Here is an 8,216-nt window from a genome sequence, read left to right as displayed (position 1 = left end):
ATCAGAAGCTTCTGCCTCAACCAAGGCCATGCCAGCTGGCTCCAAGATGGACCTGCCACTGCAAGGCTGACACTGTCAGTGATGGTGGTAGAACCTATGGGATAATATATTTAAAAAGTGGGGGAAGTCAACTGTGCAGGATCAAATTTCAGCCAGAGAAGAAAGGAGTGAAATTATGTAAAGCAAAACTATGGTCAGTGGAGGACAGGAAAGAGGTGCTCCATGTGCCAGAGCTGAGATTCTGTCTCCTGTAGCCCATGGTGCAGATCATGGTGAGGCAGCCATGCCCCTGAAGACCCTGGAGGACCACAGTGGAGCAGAGATCCCACAGCCTGTGCAGGACCCCACACCAGAGGAGGTGGATGCCTTCAAAGGAGGCTGTGACCCTATGGGAAGCCTGTGCTGCTGGACAAAAGGACCTGTGCCCACTGGCGAGAGACCAGACTATGTAGCAAGTTTGTTGGCAGAACTTGTGACCACATGGGGTACCCTCGCTAGGGCAATCAGATCCTGAAGGACTGCACTCCATGGAAGAGACCCATACTGGAGTAGTGGAAGAGTGTGAGGGTCCTCCTACAAGGGAAGGAGAGGCAGAGACAATGTGTGTTGAACTGACCACAACCCCCAGTGCTCAACCCTCATTCCTCTTCACTGCTGGGACTAAAGTTGAACCCAGGAAGTATGGAGGGGTGGGGCAAGGCATTTTAAGGTTTGATTTTATTTCTCATTATCCTATTCTGGTTTAATTGGTAATAAATTCATTTCCCCCAGTCAAGTCTGTTTTGCTTGTGACAGTAACTGGTGAGTGTCCTTATCTCAGCTTATGAGCCTTTTGTTATACTCTGTCTCCTCTGCCTTCTCAGAATACTCTGTCCAGCTGAGGAGGGGAGTGACAGGGAGGCTTTGGTGGGGACTAGTGTCCAGCCAGGATCTACTCCCCACAGCTCCCTAACCCTAACCCTAACCCTAACCCTAACCCTTTCATTTACCTTGAGGTGAGAGAACACTTTTTTTTGTTTCTAAAAAGAAATGCTCAAGTGCATGGATAACAAAGTTTTAAGACTTCAAAATCAGTGTGGATTAACCTAGAGCAGCAGTAAAGCAAAATTTGTCTTGGTAGACAGTAAGAAGTGATTAACACAATTGTCTTACTTTTATTAAAATCTTTCTGTCTTCAACTTAATTTCCAACAAATGGTTTTGTAGAAGCATGACAAAGGAACACTGGTATATAGCTAACTGCATTACTATTTTTATAAAGAAATTAATATGATAAATTTTGCTCTTTTATCTCAATCCCATTGGATTTACTTTAGCAGATGTCAGCATCTTAACTGCAGTTGGAGCCTGTATTCTGAAATAATTGTTGAACCTGAAGTAGTTTATGATCAGCTCCAGTGATGATGTGCTGGATATTATAACCTAGAAAACAGAGTATTACAGGCACGCTCAGCCTACAGATGTTGCTGTGTTCGTTTTTGGTGTCCTGGAAAAAAGATATTGAAAACAGCTGCTTTTCCTGTTAGTGCACCGGATGCTTATCTCCTTGTTCTCTATATCAAAATATCAGTGTCAAAATTTACTATTTTAAATGAACTGGAGATACTTTGATCTAGAGATAAAATGGTTCAGTCAATATAATGTAACAGCTACCCTTAGAATATTTTAAAACAAAATTTTTAAAAAAATTATTCTGTTACAATATGAAAAACATGAATTAAAGTGAAATAAAGCAAGATAGGACCTTCACAAAATAATTTTGAATCAAGAAATTATTTTGAAATTAAATAGAAAATGCATTTTCGGAAACAATTTTAGTTTAAGTGGTTTTCCATTTTGGATTCTCAGGGAATTAAAAATCTGTATTTTTTTTCCTAATTCCATGGAAACAAAATTCAAAGTTTTACTACAATCTGTAAGGTGAAAGAGAATTCAGAGTGCTCACAGGCATAAAATGTTGCTTGGACCCTTGGAAACCTTGAAGATAAGTATTAAAAGTAAGATGCAAGATAGAGAAAATGTAAGGAACTTTCAAAATGCATCTGTGAAATGAAAAGGGATCATATGAGCAACAGTACCATAACTGAACAAAGAGACGAGGGGAAAGAGCACAGAAAATAGGGAGGGAGAAGGTGACATCTAAAGGTCTATATGTTGTTGCAGAAGATGTGTACAGCATTTATTTGAGAATTAAAGGAAGATTTCATACACCTGTATGTCTTTGGCAGATCATGAGTGGTGACTTACAGCAATTAATGAACTTTTTGATTCTATTCTGGGAATAATCACAAAAGTAGTGTTGCTCACAAATGTGCTTGTTTGACAAAATGTATAAACACATTTGTTAAGGACTCATCTCCCAGATGTCCTCAATTTTGCATGCAGTCAGCAAAAGCAATTGACAACCTCCCTTGGGTCAAAAAAAGGCCCATTAGAAGCATTGCTCTCCTACCCATCTGCTGAAACTGTTATCTGAGGCAGCTAATTATATGTTTCACTCTTTTATTTCCAGAATCAAATATACCTCTCAGTCTCTGTATCATTGATTACATTAACTGGAAACATTTGCAGGAATCATGGACAGTGAACTTTGCTTCACCCTGAAGACAGGGATAATGGTCCTTCCATCTTTTTTTTTTTTCCACTTTGTAATACTGTTTAGGACAGGGAGCGTTAATAGGGAAAATTCAAAAAAAGACAAGCTTTTTTGCATATATTGCATTGCCCATCATGGACAGAAAATCTGACTTGGCCTAAATTCAGGAAAATCTAGGGCTTCTCAGGACTTTGTCCTAACCACTCCCAGTTCTACTTAATCATAAAGTCAGATATCTGGCATACTTCTTGCATGATATACAGTTAAGAATGTTGGTCATGAGATGATTAATAAAGTACCTTCTATTGGAACATCAATATAGGCCTGTTTAATATTTTTTCTTCCTGCTTAGCAGTCCGCAGCAACCAGGGGCTCACTGGATTGCAAGAGGGAAGTGCTCCTGAAATCTGCAAGGGATTTCCCTGGAGAGGGACACTGCTGGTGAACAGCAGTGTGTGCTAGGAAAGCGTTGCTGAAGACCTGGAGTGGCCACAAGTCAGCACAGAAGAATAGTGGGGAAGAGGTATCACTGACAATGGGCTATTGGATGTAACCTAAACCACCAACAGGCACTTTTACTGTAATTGTACATGTTAAACGCCATGACCAAAATAGCCTTTATCAGGAAGATACTGGTTGACTGGCATACCTTACTCCACACTAGAAATAATTTGCCTTAGTTACCAAAACATTGTTTGAATATTTTCCAAAGCGCGGTGTTGAAAAAAAGAACAAACCATGAACATAGTTTAATCCAGCAGAAATTAGTGCTAACATTGTTAGTTTTTCTCATTGGAAGCTGTCCTACAGAGTCCAGATAGTATATTCAGAGAATTACATTATTTGTGAGAAATACATTCAACAACTGTTTTCATATTATTTACCACTATCCCTAGCCAAAAGTCCCATATAAGCCATGGGATGCAGGACAAAATTTCTGATCTTTTGTTCTTTGGGCTTCTTTTCAGTATGAACAATTTCAGCTTCATTGAAAACGCTCATTTGGAGATCATATGAAATCAGAAAATTTCCAGAGTCATTGTTATTAGAATTGGTCTTAAATCAGAGCAGTATGTTCAGCTGCATGTTCTCCCTTGTTCCGCAAGAGGTTCTTAGATTAGATTCATAAAGCTGTTTACTTTCTTTTTATTGTCCCTTCCTTATTTTGACTGATAGTTTTGTTTTATATTATCTGATGGATATATATGCAAACTAACAGAACCTATGGGAATACATAGAGATTGAAACTAATTTTCTTTATTATGAAAACTTTATATACCTTCATAGAAAATTTGCTACTTGAAGTTAAATTAAAAGTTTAAAATAAAATTAAGTGGGTTTTGTGATGTTCCTGAAATTCAAGAGAAAACTTTAAACGATCCTTGGGAATGTCATAGGATCATAGAATGGTTTTGCAGAAGGGACCTCAAGGATCATCTAGTTCCAACCTCCCTGTTGTCTGCAAAGACACCCTTCATTAGACAAGTTTGTTCAGAGCCCCATCCAACATCACCTTGAGCACTTCCTCAGATGGGACATCCACAGCTTGTCCGAGCAACTTGTTCACCACCTCACCACCCTTACGGTAAAGAAATTTTTGCTAATATCTAATCTAAACCTACTTCCTTTGAGTTTGAATCCATTGTGTCTTGTCCTGTCACCTTATAACAAGTCTCTGTGCTTCTTGTAGAATCGCTTCAAGTAGTGTATTGATGGCTGCAGTTAGGTCACTCCAAGGCCTGAACAATCCCCATTCTTCTGGCCTTTCCACACAGGAAAGATGCTGTACCTTAGTTCTACTGTGTTGTGTCAGTATTAACCATGCAGATCTTTATGGTGTTGGAAAGTTGCTTATTTTGAGCTAGGTGACCAAAACCTTCCTTATGATGGCACCACTTCACTTAGGGAAGACTCCAGGCTAGGAATATAGAAGAAAAACATTTAATGTTAAAGGCTTGTGTAGTCTCCCCTTGGATTTTCTGACATCACTTCTGACATTCCTCAATCTGAAATTCTTAGTCGCATGAGACATACTCACACTAAGACAGTAGAAATTTGTTGAATAATGTGGGAACAACATCGTTGAGCTTCTAAGTAGCTTTAAAGCTAAGAGAAGAAAATTGCAACTTATTCTCTGTGCAGTACATCAGAGACGTACTTAATTGTACAAACGTATTTTCTTTGCTTATCTGCTGGTAGTTGTGTGTTATCAGCTGTGAAATTGGTTACAGTGCTGGAAACAATCCCTTTCAGCACAGGCTTTGTATTCTTGTTCTTTCCATGGGAATTTTGAAACTGCTGGCAGGGTATTTATTATACTTTGCTGACACACCAGTAAAAATACATATAAAAACTGTTTCAGAGTTTTAGGTCAAATTTTTGCTCTTCACTATGCTAATATTAATACAGAGGAAAGCTACTGCATTTCTACTTGTGTAACCTAAACCAGAGCTTTGCCTTAAGGAACATGAGTGTAAGTGGCAAGGTATTAAAAACACAGATGCAGAGAGAGAGGTCCATGTGTGGAAATGGTTTATATTAAGAAGCAGTTGCTGAAACAAATGAGAGTTTTGCCCATGCAAGGCCCACTTCTTGATTTTGTATTTTTCTTTGTGACTTCTAGTTTTAGAGACATCTATAATTAAGACAATTTGTTCTGCCTAGTCATGACTGCTTGAGATCACTTCTCATCTCCTTGGCATTCTAGGTATTTTTCTGGACTGACCCGGAACCAAACTTCCAATTGTAATTGTCCATATGTTCAACCAGTATTGACAGTGGAGCTGTGATTTTTTAATATCTTCAGAGGATTACTTCCAGTCAGTCACAAATGTTAATTGTAACAACTGGCTGCATAGGATATATAAAACTTTCTGTTTCCTTGTACATAAAAGGATCACTAAATTCTCTGCTCAAACTTTCAGTGTGTCATTGTAATACCTGAAGGAATTTCTAAGGAGAAAAAGTTCAGTGAAAAAAAATTCAGGCCTGACCATGCTGAACAGAGATGATATAAAATATTAACCAAAGTGATTTCTGTTTTCAATAGCCTCCTGAGCAACTTGGCACGAAGGTTCAACATTTCTAGTAATAAGATAATGATAGGTGAGTAATACTGCAATAATAGATTGGTAGGCTAGCATGAGGTGAATAACATTCTTATTTTTTTATTACTTTTCTTAGATTACTTTTCTTAGACCTTGGACACCAGAGTCAGATCTTCCATTCCCTCTATCAAAATATTCCTCACGATCAAGAATGACTGTGGAAAAAGGTGTCAGTCATGGAGTCAATACTGAATTGTAAGAAGTAATCATAATAATACTAAATTTGGTAAATTTTGAATGTTTTCTTTTTCTGAAATTATTTTCATATAACTTAAACCCTAGGAGAATAATAGAATTGCTTTGAAGATTAATTCTGCTCTTTTGTCAGTTCATAGGACTGTGGGCTGTTTCCCCAGGCTCAGCCACATTTATGCTTGGGAGAAGTCACCTCATGACTTGTGTCTTTGAAGTCTAGAACTGCTAATATTTTGCATTGAAAGATGAAATTGTGCCTATGGAGTAGACGTGTCTCTTGTCACTCTTTACCACCAGGCTGAGTTTGGATGGTGTCTAGGGAGTGTGAGTGTATGCAAGTGGGCTCATGAAGTTAGCAGAGCCCTGGGCATGTGCCAGGAACCTCCATCTTTGCTTGCTGCTAATACTTTCTAAAATAAGAAACAATGATGCATTTGTTCCAAAATCCTCCACAGAGCAGGGAATATTATTTTATGCATAGTAATCCAACATAAATGTAAGGGATTTTTCTTGGTCAATATGAGGAGGAGGCAAGTCCTGAAAACAAAGTGTTTTGTTATCCATGCCTGAATTTGTCTGATCCCGGAGTAACCATGAAACATTCCTAAATCCTGTTGTGTCCTCATAATGTTCTGGAAGACATCATAAGCTCAGTGTAAGCGCAAGCTCCTCCTTCTGTGGCCCACTCAACAAGAGACTTTTTGCTGTCCCATGTCATGACAATGTCTCAGTGGCAAATGGGGCACATGGAGGTAATGTGGCTTGGCAGATTCTTCCAAAGCTCATCCACATTGCAGCAGAGCATATCCTAGAGAATGTTTAAATACTTGGTGTGCACATTAGCTTTTCCCAGAAAAAGCTAGTTGAATGGCCTCAAAATTCTCAAAAAGCCCAGTGGGTAAGCAGTGGTGGACTAAGCGAGAAGTTGGCTTCAAAGCCACTTGGCATTGCAAGGTTGATATTATCACCTCAAGATTAATATTTGCTTAAAAATAGCTCTGTTTTGAGCAAATTATAAATTTTGCAAAAATTTTCTGCCTTCTGAGGAGGCACAGTTATTTGTCTTGCCACTTTGCACTGTTTTTCTCTTTGACCTCTATATTTTTAAATAATTTGAGCAAGCAACCAAAAACCTCTCACCAATAACCATGGAAGAAACAGTAGTCTTCTGAGTTCCAGATATATGCATTGGTGTAAGCTTTGTGTGTGCATTATTATTTATTATCATAAATGGCAATGTCTACTAGCATATGCAGAATTACTCATAATTTAGTAGATTTGTTAAAGCTGATGTTATTTCATGCAAATGTATTTTGAGCATGTCTCTTAGAGTGGCGCCAGAAGTGAAATAAATTTCACTGCTCAACTTCTTTGCTGTGGCTGACTGAATGACTTCAGGCATGTCTGTGAGCAATACTTCAGTCTCTGGTGCAATATGGCTTATTTGTGAAAAATTAATTTTTACCAGGGAAGCATGGAAAACAGTGCAAAATAGGTGAAGGAAGGACAGTTATCAGGATGCCACATTTAACATAGAACATATGGCAAAGGAGGCTTTTTGACATCTGTCTTTAGAGCTAAATTAATGAAAGATTTAAAAAATCTTGTATAGTTTGGAAAAGTAATAAGTGCCTAAGAAAAATGCCATAATTCTTATTACATCCACTGGCAATACAATTGAAATAAGATGGAAGAATTATGTTTCTATTAACTATTCTATTCTTCTCATATACTGTGGAGTGCTAAGAACCATTAATCACACAGCTACCAAGCTGATACTGTCATGGCATTGGCACTGGGCTCAGTTGCATCAGTGCTGTTGAACAGCAAATAGACAAATAAGCCTAGGACAGAACTAGCTGCAATAACAGATGATTCACATGAGATCAAGTAAAGACATAAACACAGACTGAAACAAACCAGAGCAGCTTTTGTGCACAAAAGGATAAGCACTATAGAAATTATGGGAGAGCATTTAATGGTCTCTTCTTTCAAGATTTTGTGTCCAGAAAAGAAATCACTGTGCAAAAATATACAGGTAATGCTAGAACCATCCCCATCTTAGTGGATGGTGAGGGCTGACAATCTTTTTTGTGGGTTTGCATTCACTAACACTTGCTAGGAGATTCACAGCATTGTGAAAATTGAATATTATATACAATTTTAGCCATGACCAAGGGAAGTAGCTCAGAACCATAGTGCAGCAAGCTTTAATTAAAAGTAAAAGCAGGAAGAATTTGCAAGACAACCTAGTAAGATGCTCTGGACAAACATTATGTAATGGGTTTTGAGTGTGGGTGTTTTGGGATGATATCTAGC

Source organism: Geospiza fortis, unplaced genomic scaffold (genome assembly GCF_000277835.1).
Source record: "Geospiza fortis unplaced genomic scaffold, GeoFor_1.0 scaffold246, whole genome shotgun sequence".
Taxonomy (NCBI): Eukaryota; Metazoa; Chordata; class Aves; order Passeriformes; family Thraupidae; genus Geospiza; species Geospiza fortis.
This window is presented reverse-complemented; position numbering follows the sequence as displayed.